At 47.7% G+C, this 14,478-nt stretch overlaps 1 long non-coding RNA gene across 1 annotated transcript; it reads left to right on the forward strand.

Moving 5' to 3' along the window:
* Window positions 1–9,847: 9,847 nt before the first annotated feature.
* LOC142023609 (uncharacterized) lies at window positions 9,848–12,492 on the forward strand. The gene is made up of 4 exons (XR_012648268.1): window positions 9,848–10,577; window positions 10,772–10,983; window positions 11,252–11,598; window positions 11,756–12,492. It is a non-coding gene; the product is annotated as an uncharacterized LOC142023609 (long non-coding RNA).
* Window positions 12,493–14,478: the final 1,986 nt, after the last annotated feature.

Here is a 14,478-nt window from a genome sequence, read left to right on the forward strand (position 1 = left end):
GTAGTGAGTCCTTGTGTGCTTGTTCTCTGCACTTGCACAGAGCTTCTGCGTCTGTATTCAGGCTAGTACAAATCCAGGCCAATTGCATGTTAGGCAATTATGTTAATTGTACTTTTGGTAATAAAACAGGGTCCAGTAATGGGCAACTCTCACACATGTCCTTGTCTGAACAAATGCATGTGCCTGTGCTGATATGGGTCCAAAGTCTATGAGATAACTCAGACCTCCAGCTGAGTCATGCAGGTATATGGCAACAATCTCTTTCCAGGAGACTAGTTTAGAAGGGACCCACCATGGTGCCCTCACTATTGCACATCCCACAGAGCTGGAACGGACCTTGGGAGGTCACGGAGTCTAGTTCCCTACCCTCTTGGCAGGACCAAGCCCCTTCCCGTTTTTTAAAATCTATTTTGCCTCAGATCCCTAAATGGCCCCGTCAGAGATTGAACTCACAACCCTGGGTTTAACAGACCAATGCTCAACCCACTGAGAAGACAGCCAAAAGCAAAGCAAAGCATTCCCACCCATGCTCACCTAGCAGAGGTCAAACCTCAACCCTGGAAGGATGGATTAGGTGACTCTGAGTAGGTCTAAGCAGGTGCTGAAGGTATAAGTTCCAGCTCAAAGAGTCAACCCCGCCCCCACTAATCAAGCTAGCATACTAAAAATGGAAGTGCAGCCACTGTGGCACAAACACAGCCAGGAACCTAACTACACACCTAGGGTTTTGGGTTGGATTGTCCTATTGTCCCTAACGTGTCCTACCAATCATGCCATTGTGGCTCCACTCTTACCTTCAGCAGGCCAGCTTGATGGGCATTGGTGTGGGTGTGACATCTCAAGCTGGAAGTTTGGGTTCTCCCAAGCTCCACAGTAGACATAGACTCATAGAATACTAGAACTGGAAGGGACCTCAAGAGGTCATCAAGTCCAGTCCCCTGCCCTCACAGCAAGGCCAAGCACCATCTATATAATCCCTGTTCGATATTTATCCAACATATTCTTAAGTATCTCCAATGATGGAGATACTGCAATCACCCTAGGCAACTTATTCCAGAACTTAACCACCCTTACAGTTAGAAAATTTTTCCTAAAGTCCAACCTAAACCTTTCTTGCTGTAATTTAAGCCCATTGCTTCTTGTCCTATCATCATGTCCATATGACAAACTTAAGGACAGGTGTGGAGCAGCCTCTAGCTCTCATTCCAGTGCTCAATGCCCAAGATTCTGGTTTTTTGTCCTAAAAGGAACCATTACTGCTAATTATTTGCAGTGTCTGTCCAAAACCACTGATTAAAGGCTGCCAGATTTGATAGGGTGTTTATAAAGCTCTCTCTGTCTGAACTCAAAAGCTCTGGAGCCTTGATTGTTTGTTATTTCAGTAGGTATATCCAACAGCAAGAAATGCCTGAGGGATGTTTAATAATAATAAAAATAATCTCTTACTTTATCACAAAATGCTGAAATAGGAAACTACTGAGACTTCCCTATCCTCTGTCACACATTTAACTGCAAAGCAAGTGTGTTTACACAGTAGCCATTGCAAGGCTCGGGGTTGTTAGCTTCTGCAGCTGAGAAAACTGTACAGCTGATGAGAAGCCTCTCTGACCACGTCGGTTTGAATTTGTCATCCCCACCTGTTGTGGTTTATTGGTTTTCAAGGAGGAGGGCTGGGCATACAGAGCCTCCAGCGTGTTGCGAACAAACATTACAAAAGGGACAAAGGTAGCTTTCTTCTCTCCCTCTGAGGTGCAGAATAGGAGTGGAATAGTCTTTCTCCGCAGCTCCAACAGTCAGAGTTCTCAAACTTCATTGCAGCAGAACCCCCTTCTGACATCACTACATGACCCTAGGAGGGACAGGGAGGAAGGTGACTATCCTCACCCTCCCCAGGTGGGCAAGAGGACAAAGCCTGAGCCCTGCTACTCTGGGGGTGCAGTGGCAGTCAAAGTGTGAGGCCTGCTGCTCCAGGTGAGATGGGAACCAAAGCAAAAGCGCAATAGTATCAGTCCCAAGAAGGGGACTTGTAATTTGAGCGCCACCCAACCCAGGGCTGAAGCCCTGTGGCTTTCTCTGTAGCCCCAGATGGTGAAGCTGAGGGTTTGGCTTTAGGCCTAGATTTTGGGGATCAGGATTGGCTCCTGGGCCCAACACATCTAAACCACCACTTTGGCATCCTGACTGCAAGTTTGAGAAACACTGCCCTAGAATGTGGGAGGTGGAATTGGTAGAAACTCAGACCAAGGTGACCAGGAAGGATGGATTGGTCTTGTAATTAAGGCATTCACTAGACTAGGACAGAGATTTGGCTTCTGATGGGACTTTGATAACTGTAAAACTGAGATACTTGTACTTTCTTTCTCCCATCCTTGGTCTCCCAGGAAGACAGTACATGCCCTGAGTAATGTACAGTCCATATATGTCCACTGCTCAGCACACTGAGCTCCTGAACACCTCTGGTGCTGCCTTACATATCTGTATTACAAAAGAAGATTCCATAAGCATAGCTGATGGCAAAGCTGTAGAAATGAAGACAGTAATTTGTGCTGACCTCATAAGTGTGTTGCAAGGACAAATCCATTACTGTGCACGCCATGCTCAGATCCTGGATGGCTGGATGCTAAAGCAAGGTCCTCATATAAACACACACAAAAAGTACACAGGAAATGTGTCCAAAACATAGTTATTTTAAACCAATTAATTTGGACAGGGAAGCAATAAATCCTGAGAAACTAGCACCCAGCCAAGTGCTCTCATTCCTTCCCTTCCCTAACCCCTGTACACACAGCCCTGCAGGGAGACAGGCAGGATGACAACAGGAATGGGCAATAATTCACTTCCACTTCCCAACAGTGGAGCCAACAGCTGGGTCTGGGAGGGAGGGAGGGAGGCCTGCCAGGGGCAATCAGATCATTAAAATGCCTCCTCCCCCACAGTTTGTTGGGGGAACTGAAAGGCCATTTGTTGGCAGACCCTGAAGGGACTGGAAGGAGGTTTATTAAATGTGAGAAGAGTTGACCACCCCCAAGGAGTTGACACAGTGGACAGGTCCCATTTCAACCATGTCTAGCAGAAGCAGGACCAGACCAACACCAAGGACAGATCCCAGCTCAAGGTCACACTCTCCTCGTAGCATGTCTGGGTCCAATAGTCAGTTATTTATCTCCTTTAAATTAAAACAAACACACACAAAAAATTACAAGAGGGGGTGGGCCTTAGAGACCTTATGGCTGGCTAAATACAGAAGCAGCTTCCCCTCCCTTGGTGTTCACACCTCCAGATCAACTGCTGGTAGTCAGCCTCACACTTGCTGACTGAGCTAACCTTGTTATCCCCAGCCTCGCTCTGGCTTATTTATACCTGGCCCTGCAGATTCCCAAGACCAGCATCTGATGAAGTGAGTCTGTGCTCACGAAAGCTCATGCTCAAAACTCTTCTGTTAGTCTATAAGGTGCCACAGGACCCTTCGTTGCTGTTACAGATCCAGACTAACACGGCGACCCCTCCGATACTTAAAAAAGGTGTTGTGCAACTTATGGACAACCCCTAAGTGCTAGAACAAGGCAGATCTGTGCTCTGGCTGGGAAGGCCAAGTCAAAGGGAGCCTCTCCTCAAGCCCAGAGTGGCTAGACTAAAGGAGACGTGGAGGAAAATTCTTTCCTGTGGTACCTGGAGATTTTACCCTCGCTTCTCAATGCCTCCCCCTGGGCACAAATCCATGTTTCTATTGTGCTCTTTACCAGTCTTTGCCTGGGCCAGGGGAGCTAATCATCATTAGGATCACAAGGGGGAAGTGCCCCTCCACCAAGTTCTCTTTCACCTGCAGGGATGGGAGACAAGCTCCATCCTTCTTCCAACTTGGCTACTCCTCAGCACATTGGACCTGCCCTGGCAGCCAGTCTCTCCTGGCACCTGCTCGGTGTAGTGCAACAGCTACTTGTGAGACTCTGGCTGGGGAAGCAGCAGGTTCTGCACCACACCTGAGCCCGGCTGCCACGGCCGGAGGCCGTTGTGCTGGAGACAGATGCAATGGGAAGAGGACAGAACCCCACCTCTCCCCAGTAGTCCCCAGGCTAGATGCAAGGCAAAGGGGTCACTGGGGACCCCTGGTTTCTGGTCAGCCCTAGAAGCACATGATCCACCCTCCTGTGGCCCAACTCCTGCATGTAGTAGTGAGACCGGCCGCCCTGGCTTTAGGAGGCGAGGCAGGAATTTCCTCTCGGAGGAGTCACATGCCCCTCACATTACAGTGTGACCCTCTGTGGCAGGAGCCAGGCGCTGTCTATGCTAAGCAGAAGAATGCCGCCTCCCCCCCTCAGAGCATCTAAACCTAGACACACACGTGCCTGGCTCAGCCTCAGGCTGTGACCTAGGTTTGAAGGAGTAAGGGAATGTCGAAATCGGGCGCTTATTTCGAAGCTCCCCCGCTCCCCCGTCTACACGGCCAATGAGCAATTCGAAGCCTGCACTTGGAAATTCAAGCGGCTGCTATTATGCTAATGAGTCACTGAATATGCACATTAGCGCCTCATTAGCCTGCTTCGAATTGCCTCATTACCATACACCTCCGGGTGGGAGGTGGCATATGCAGAAGCAGCCTCAGTGATTGCACTGTGGTGGAGTCTGCAAAGTACAGTGCTGCCCCCTAGTGGCCAACTTGCGTGAATGTCATTCTTCATGAATCAGAGAGGTAGCTGAGTTAGTCTGTATCTTCAAAAACACGAAGTCCTGTGTCATCTTATCGACTAACAGATATTTTGGAAGTGAAGCTTTCATGGGCAAAGACCTCCTTCGTCAGATGCATCTGACAAAGTGGGTCTTTGCCACAAGAGCTTCTGCTCCAAAATATCTGTTAGTCGATAAGGTGCCACGGGACTTCTTGTTATTCTTCATTAACACATACCATCATCCACCTGAACCCTGATGATTACTACTACTACTACTAAACCCTTGTACTCAGTATGGAGCACAGGTCATCTTCAAGTCTCCTCCACTTCACTCTGTCTTGGGACAAAACTTCTAGTTGATCCTAGGAGTACCCCAGCTCTTGTCCTCCAAGCTCAGTAGATCATCTTCATGTTGTCCGAGGTTGTCCTCTTCTGCGTTCTCCTTGTGGGTTGCAAATAAGAGCTTGATGGACGATGCTGGATGATGGTTTTCAGAGTGTGGGGCCTTAGCCATCCCCACTTCCTTCTCTTGATTTCTATATTTCTATATTAATTGGTTCTGGTCCTGCTCTACTCCAAAGCTCCTCATTTGCAGTGAGGTTTTGCCATTTGATGTGAAAGATGTACCTCAAGCATCCATTTATGAATGTCTGTAGCTTGCTATTTGAAGACTTTTTAGCACAGCTGTGTCTACACGTGCCCCAAACTTCGAAATGGCCATGCAAATGGCCATTTCGAAGTTTACTAATGAAGCGCTGACATGCATATTCAGCGCTTCATTAGCATGCGGGCGGCAGCGGCGCTTCGAAATTGATGAGCCTTGCCGCCGCGCGGCGCGTCCAGACGGGGCTCCTTTTCGAAAGGACGCCACCTTCTTCGAAGTCCCCTTATTCCCATGAGCTCACGGGAATAAGGGGACTTCGAAGTAGGTGGCGTGCTTTCGAAAAGGAGCGCCGCGCGGCGGCAAGGCTCGTCAATTTCGAAGCGCCGCTGCCGCCCGCATGCTAATGAAGCGCTGAATATGCATGTCAGCGCTTCATTAGTAAACTTCGAAATGGCCATTTGCATGGCCATTTCGAAGTTTGGGGCACGTGTAGACGTAGCAGGTCTCATATCCATACAAGAGCGCACTCTTCACATTTGTATTAAAGAGCCACAGTTTCATCTTCACAGATATTATTTGTGAACTCCATATGGAATGGAAAGCCTCACTTACTTTCAATTCACCAGGCAGCAGCCTGGTGCTGTATGTAACTCAAGACAAATACAACAGAGACACTCTCACACTCAAGACCCTTGCAAACTAAGTGACACGCTAAGATACAGAGAGGGAGATGGAAGGGTAGAGAGGTGTGTGTTTGAGAGACAGATGAGGTTGGTGAGGTGAAGTAGGTTGCGCGTATAATTTTTCAGAACAGGATGACATTTGAACAAGCTCTGTGACTCAAATCCTGGTTTCCATGGAATGTTTTCATTTGAATTATTTTGCTCTGATCTATTTTTTATACGTGTCGGCACTGGCATGACATATTTTCACAAAATGGTATAAAATCCACAGCTCTTTGGGGACCTGGACTTCTTGTTTCAACATTCAAGGGCTTCTTTGTTCAGTTTATTATCCATCAGTTCGTGCCTCACCACTTTTGAGAGCTCATTTGCTACTCTGCCAGAAAGCGTGGCTCTCATTTGATTCCCTTTTCTGTGTTGACTCAAATGTGATCACCTTCTCGGCACCAACCCAGATTGCTTCATGCACTCAATTTCCAGCAGGTGTCTGGCACATTGGTGGTTAGTATTAAACACATGCCAAGAGTGGAGCTGTGCAGGATCTGTGCCTTTGGACACTTCAGGCCCAAAGCATGGAGAAGACACGAGCCTGTTTCATGTACAGCCTGTGAACTAAGTGTCCGATGTTCACCCATTCATTAACCACAGAACATAGGTTAGAAAGGGAGCAGGGGCAAGTCATGTGCTCCTGCAATTTGTCCAGGCACCTGAGCAAGACCATGTATGGATAAAAGGCCATGCATTTCCATCCTCCCTCTGAACTACTCAGGCTGCTCACTGCAACGTCTGTCATGCCTCTAGCTAACCGAGCCCAAATTTCCACCCATTCCAATTTCTGAACCATAAATCTCTCCCACCCACATACCCCTACTGTATATGGTTCAGTTCTCCCAGTGACAAAACCCTTTAATTCTTCTGAACTGACAAGTCTCTTTCCTTTCCTTTGAGGTGATGAAATCATTTGGACAGCCTCACTTCCATCACCCTGAGGCCCTGTCTAACTCACTCACCACCTACTGCATCTCAGCACTGTCTTGGCTCTGCACCGTTGGACGCACAAAGGTGCGCCAGTGATGAAAGGAGTAACCAGCATTTTCATTTTTTTTAAGAGATGTAGGTGGAGAATTTTGCCACACTTTAGGGTACATCTAGACTGTGCCAAAGATCAACCCAAACAGGACTGAGCTTCTGGGATTCAAATTCACATGCATGGTAGACAGACCCAAGAAGTCAAACTATCTGGAGTGAACTGTACTTCACTAAACACATGCCAGCAGGGTGGTACGAGGATGAGAGGATACAGAGCGTTGGTATAAAAACACACACACTGAAAAAGGCAAAGGGGCACACTGACCCCTCCTAGAGGGCCGGTCTGGGGAGCAGGCAAATGGCTGGAGCTGGTTTGTGTCGACCGTGGTACAGGGTAATATATAAAACTTCTTCATATCGGTGTATAAGATGGGTCACAAAGTCTAGTTTTCCACTGCGCCCCCCAGCCAGAGTCCTGCTGCTGAGGGAGCAGGTTTGTTGCCATGGGCGCACAAGTTGTAGCGTCCCTGCAAAGTGTGCTCGGTCTGTGCTTCGTCAGCAATGAACCTGGCCAAGGGCCTTTGCCCATCTAACCAAATCGGTCATCCTTTGGGCAGTCTGATCAGCTGGGCTGATGAGCTGGCCAGAGCCATGACACCACCACCCAAGCACAGGCTTCATTGGGTCTGCGCCCCCGGCAGCCACGGAAGGATGGTGAGATGGTCCTGATGATAGTGAAATGCCTGGTGGGTGGCATATCCTGCAGTGGTTGGCCTATAACCTGAGAGGGAGGGTACTGCGTGGGACTGATGGCACAAAGCTGTGAGACACAGCCAGTGTGATTAGCCCTGAGAGGGGCTGGGCCCCTGCAGCTCCTGCTGGTTTCTGAGGGAGATGCTGGAACCCAGCAGTGCTCAGAATGGGCTCATTGTGACAGAAGCAGAACGTTCTGCCCGAAGGGCGGCGACCGAGGCAAACGGAGACAGTGATGATCGGGGAGGGAGCCCTGACGTCAGCTCTCACAGGTGAGGGCTACAGAAGTCCCACTGCATCCATGTCACAGGGAAGGAGCCAGCCATGACCTTGGGACAGACAGAGCCCAATGGGCGATTCTAGATCTGAAGTGTAATTTGACTCGTTTGGTAGCATGTTAGAGCCAGACAGATCCCTCCCCCTACAGCTCCCCTTGGGGCTGCTGACTCTGCCCAAATGAGGAGATGGTGACAATGACCCACGACTCAGCTGTGATGCAGTGATTGTTGGGTCAGTCACCGGGGGCTGCAGCACTGCACGCCAGGACACTGTCCAGAGCACATGGCTCCTGCCTCTGGGTCTGAGGACAGTGATCAGGGTGAAGGAGTAGAGTCTTCTGGGACACACCTGCTTCCAAGCTAAAGAAGGGAAGGTGAGTCACAGAGGACAGAAGGGAAGAATTCTTGTAAGGGGGAAGGAAAGGCAGGGACAAAGCTGGGGAACAGAGTGAGGTATCAAAGGGAAGAATGTGGGGGAACTGAAATTAGTGAGAACGAAACACTAGGAAAGTGAGGAAATGATAGAGAGGAGAAACAAGAGGAAGATCAGGAAAAAATGAGGGAGCAAAGAGGCTACAAAGAGGAAAAGAAAGAAGGAGAGGCAGAGGAGGAGGAGTGAGAAACTTGGCAAAGGCAATCCAAATTCTCCCTGATGCTAAAGAAATTAGCCAAGATACAAACAAAGCAGTCATCTGTAATTTGGGCTTAACACCACAGGCATTTGTAAAATTCAAAACAGACTTGACTTCAATTAAACCCTTGTACTCCCGGTGAAGTCTCCTCCACTTCACTCTGTCTGAGGACAAAACTTCTAACTGACCCCAGAAGTATCCCAGCTGTTGTCCTCCAACCTCTGTAGATCTTCTCTGCGTTTGTCCACGGTCTTCCTCTTTTGTGTTCTCCTTGTGAGTTCCACTGGGGAGCTTGACAGATGATGCTGGATGATGGTTTTCTGAGAGTGTAGCCTAGCTATCCCTCCTGCCTTCTCTTGATTTGAGCTTCAAGTGGTTCTTGTCCTGCTGTGTTCCAGACCTCCTCATTTCGGACCAAGTCTTGCCATTTGATGCATAGGATGCACAGGTACAGATGGCCAGAGCTGAGGGGTGGCATCAGCTTTCATATGTCATTGTGAAGTAATCTATTTCTGCTCATTTGATCACTGCATCTCCTCTGTCAGAAGCTCATATTGTAACTATTAAGGAGTTAAAGGAGAAATGGAGCATTCTGATCAGGAGGTAATGTGAATCCCTTCTCACAGCACTGGAGTGGAGGTAAGGTGGAGCAATCAGGAGGCAAGGTCATTCACCTTCTCATAGCAATGGAGTGGAAACTAGCTGACTCAATTGTACTTTCAGGTGAAGGAAGTGGCTACTAGTAAGTCAAAAGTTACAAGCAAGTTTAATTAAAAAAATAAGAAATACATAAAAAAGCTGCTGAAAGGTTAGAGAATTTTCTGCTTGCCCTAGTCAAGGATAAGGAAACGTCAATAATTCATACCTATTAGATTTTAAATAGTACAGCTGATTGTATAGTGAGAAAAAAAAAAAAAAAAGCAACCAACTCAGTAGTCCATCACACAGTAATTATGCCTTTTACTCTGTTAAAAAATTAATCCAATGGCAAATCGCTTACGTTTGTTGCCTGACAAAATACCGTCGGTCTAACATAGCTCTTTGCAGCAGGCCATATTTCAAGATGCAAGGATGACAGCTGGCTACAGTTTGCAGGAAGCAACTAGCTGAAACATCCGCTTCAGAAGGTAAGAAATACAATACACATTCCCAGAACAGGCAGTGATTCTGGTCACATTCCCAGGTGGAAGAAATAGTAACTGATGAAAGCTACATCTCTCTAAAGAGCAAGAGAAATTAGGATACTAAATAAAGCAATAAATATTGGGAGCTACTTGTTTGGCCATAAGACAAAAAAAGCAGCTGGTAATTCTAACCAGTGATCACGATGCTCTCTCCCCATTTTTCCTTTCCAGACAGTGCTGTTGGTTGTGCCTATAAAGAGGTAGCAGCGGGTGCCATTTCAAAGACAAAGTGAAACTAACCTGAGCATGAAGAAGCACTTTAACCTTCTGTTACATTTCCAGAGATGAGTTACTCTACCGATTGTAGTTTTGCAGGACTGATCATTGGTGCTTTTTTAATCAAAGGGTCAAGAGGAAAAAAGTGGAGCTGATCATGTCCATCAAAGGTAAGGAATCCACCTCCTCATAGCCCAGAGCCAAGAATAAAAGTCTCCATTTCTATTTTCAGGAGAAATTAAGGTCTTACCATGCAAGGGATGAAGATAAGAGGCTGCTGAATTGAAGGATAAAATTGACAGGAAACTACACCTGCCCAGAGGAAAGAGAAGCATCTTTCCCTTCTAGATCAGAAGGAGAAAGACAGACAATTTTGTGCTTCACGTTTTAACCTGTGTCACTGGCCGTACTTGTAAGAATCAAAGTTGTGCTGTAGAACACCAGGCCAAGGAAGTGAGCACAGACAAGTCTCTAGAAGCCTACTGAGCTGGCTGCTAAGGAGCCATCTCCATCGATGACTCTTCATAGCAGGTAATGAGTAATAATAATAAATAAAACTCTGTCCAATATTGATGATTGCAGGTTTTCCTAATTCAAGATGTGAATAGGCTAAGTGGCCATTCCTACAAGGAAGAAGTGAGGGAAAGTGGCCGTCCTTGGCAAGAAGTAAATACCAGACTCTTGATATCCAGGTGAATTTCAAACTGTGTCAATTTTACTTTCAGGTTGAAGAACTGCTGTCGAGCTTACTTGGCAAGGGGAGAGTGTGAAGGCAGATGCAAAACTTAAAGCAACATGGACTTGTCAGACTCTCAATCCAGTGAAGAAATAACAGCATCTTGTAGTTGAAATTGAGGAAATGAGAGTCAGTTACCTCAAATAGCTCTGCTAGGCGTAAATTTGAATTTGAAGCAATCCAGCAGAACATCACAGACAGGCAAGTATTTAAGTTTCCCTGGTTGTCGGGCAAATTTGATTTTGTGCAAGTGTTGCTTTAGCGCCAAATCAAAATCAGTCTGGCACACATTGATTGTTACAAGAGATCACATCTCTCCAGATGGAAGGAAACCCGAGGGTCACTGCGTTCTAGAAGAGATTAATGCAAATTGAAATTAGCTGAACCAGGCATATCAGTTGGTAAGAAAAACCAAAAAACATTTTTAAAGCATTGAAGTGGAAATTAACAGATCCTCTCGTACTTTCAGATGTGGGAAATGCAGCTGATCTGAACTTTGAGGGTGAGAAGACTTCAGGATGTTCCTAAAAGATCTCTTACTGCTGCCAAGAGGTAAGAAATTCACCTCAGAACAATGGAGAAGGAATAAAGAGATCTGGTTTCCTCTTCAGGTGACAGAAATGCAGCTGACCTGACCTCACAGGGGTTGAAAGGTGTAAGCAGTTACATCATTATGAATAAAGACAGACATGGCCAAACCTGAAGAAAGGAAAGAAAAGTGGCTGACCCTGACTAGAATTGGAAGACATTGACAAACAGTCACCTATCGTTATCAAGTTTTTAAATCCACAATGCAGCAGGCAGACTGAATAGCAGGTGAGCATTTGTGGAGCATCTTGTACAACAGAACCACAATCTATTCCCTTTGGTGACATTTATGAACTGACGAGCAACCAAATTATTTGTCCTACTTTGATCCCTACAGCCAGGGCTGTGGTGTTCAACAACTAATGACGCTGATTTGCCTTTTCAGGAAATCAGGATTGTAAATGTCCAGAGTTACCAAGTACAAATTGAATGGTTCCTTTCCAGGCAATGCCTATCACAATTGGCTCTCTTTAGATCGATACGAAACTATAGACACTCCAGCAGAATTGGCTCCGAGGAGAGGTAAGGGGATCATTTGGTAAGTCTAACAAATGAGCCTACAATCAGCTCTGCAAAATTGCTAACTTATGGTGTGTCAGAGTTTGTTACAGGTAATCACACATCTCCAGGACTAGGAGGAGCCAAGAGCCATGGCAGACATGAAGGGATTCATCTTTTTCAGGTGGTGAGGAACCTGCTTATCACCACTTTTGAGCGCAATTCAGAGGTTTTGGGAACACAGCTGGTGTGGACAGTATTCCAGAAACAAATGTTCAGAACTTGCAGAGGGTCACCTACTGGGCTAAGAAGAACAACTGGCTCCATCTGCTGGGACGCAAGCAGAAGGGGTCTGTGTGGGACAAGTTCTGGAGATTGGCTAATACTAGGACATAGACAATAATATCTCCAGGGACTGATTAGGACAGGGTAAGTAACTATAGCAACCACTGGGTCCTTGCTCGCATGCACAGGGTGAAACTGATCGCCACATTTGGGGTCAGGAAGGAATTTTCCTCCAGGGCAGATTGGCCAGAGACCCTGGAGGTTTTTCGCCTTCCTCTGGAGCATTGAGCAAGGATCAGCCCTTTGGGCTATTTAGAAACACACAATAAAATCTGTCAAAAAGAACGTGTCTCCTCTCTTCTTTTGCATTTTCTATAGATCCACCTTGCGCCTTTCCACCACGCCCAGGCTCCCAGCCATGCAGCAGAGGAGAGTTCCTCCTGGGTGCACTGCGCCTCCCCTTACCGGCATCAGCCCTGCTCCTCTATGTAGCTCTCCCACCCCAGCAGGGCCCCAGCATGGGAGAGATGAGCCAGCCATACCCAGAGAGGGATCAGCCATGTGCATGGCCCCCCAGGGATGGAGGAGAAATGGCCAGGTCCCCAGGCCAGGGGAATGCAGGAGGAACGCAGGCACTGTTACTATTGCCCTCTCCCCGGACACCCCTAGGGCCAGTGATTCCCATCCTTTTTAGTAACATGGCACGCTTCAATGGGATGAAATTCCACGGCACACCCACTTTTTTCAGCTGAACTGATTGCTCATAAGCATCACATTTACTGATATTAATTATAGTTATGGTCTTCCCGGAGATGTTTGCAACACAGCAGCGCATGCAACAAGCTAAACTAGGACCATATGCATTCATGTTTCAAACCCACTGCAGAATGTGCCGTCTAACCCCGAGCACAGACACGTTTCCTAAATCTGCTCAATGCCATGCTAGGGATGTGGAATAACTTAGTAAAAGGAAAGGAAAAAAAGGAATGAGTAGAAAGGTGAAAATTTCAGTGGCTACCGATTACTAGCAGGTGGGGGATGTGGGTCCAGAAAGCAGGTGCCCCTCCCTGCCACCCATTGGAGCCAGGATGCAGCATTTAAACCATGTCCCAGCTCCACCAGGCTCCTGTCCTCCATCCCTCCCACCTTGCCACAGCAGGGAGTGGGGTCTGGCTTCCCACCGTCTCGTTTGGGCCAGGAAGAATCTTTTCATCTGCCTCAGGTGTTAACGGGTTCCTGTGGGGGCAGCATTTCCCCTATGGTGGCTCTGCAAAGGCCTCCCACAGAGCGGTGAGGTAGGAATTGATGAAGCCCCTGCCGACTGGGACACAGGCAGCCTTGCTGCTCAAGCTTCAGCATGCCCCACCCCCACAGTGGCTCTGCAAAGAGCTGCATTGACGGGAAATCGATGAAATTTCATGGCACGCTTGGACAGGTCTCACAGAGCACAGCAATCCCTTTCTCAGGAGCTGGATACTTGGAGCCGGCTCTCCAGCCAGCCCTAGCTGTGCTGTGTTTGCCTCTCTCCATGCCGGGCACCTCTCAGGAAAGGGCTGGTTCAGCCCCCAAGAGTTCGTTCACCCTGTCACTTGGTGTGGTGTCCGCACCTCCCATTGCGAGCGCTCTGACAAGGGGACAGGTCAGTATTCATAGCATGTGACGGGGGGAGAGGATGAGAAAAGGAGGGAGGTCACCAATATGTTATATCAATTGCACATTTCTATTTAACCATCAATTGCATAGTTCTACGTAACCTCGGGTTCCCACTGCCTGTCTATCGCTATCCTCCACTTCCCAGCCCTCTCCTATCCACTTTCCAACCACAGGCTAAACCTGAATTACAGGGCATGCAGATGGCATTGCAGAATTTTTGAGACTCAAAATCAGCAAACCCAGCCTCCCAAACGCCACCAGGTTCCAGTCCTTCCTGCAGGGAGAAAGTGTCTCCAACAGTGAAAGCAGTAGCAGCGACTCAAACCTTAGAAAAGTGGATGGCTGCAGGAGACCTGATGCTCCCTCCAAAGATACCACCTGAATTGCAGGGGTCACTCACAACAGTGCAGGAGGGGATCTAACACTAGAGAAGAGCAAGATGGGGGAAGACCATGGTCAGTGGGAGAAGCTGCTGCTTGGGGAGGCAAGAACCCCAGCCTGTAGCCTCTACCCATACTCCAACCCTCCTCCTTCTGGGCTCTGCCCCATCCCTACTGTCCCACACCTTCTCCACTGGCTTTTTTCTCTTTGCTTACCCATTCCAGCCAAATCTTTGAACCCAAATGTAGCAAGTGGCATTTGTTTAAAAAACCCCTCTTCTAAAATGCCTTT

The sequence above is a fragment of the Carettochelys insculpta genome, chromosome 20, assembly GCF_033958435.1.
Source record: "Carettochelys insculpta isolate YL-2023 chromosome 20, ASM3395843v1, whole genome shotgun sequence".
In the NCBI taxonomy this organism is placed as follows: domain Eukaryota; kingdom Metazoa; phylum Chordata; order Testudines; family Carettochelyidae; genus Carettochelys; species Carettochelys insculpta.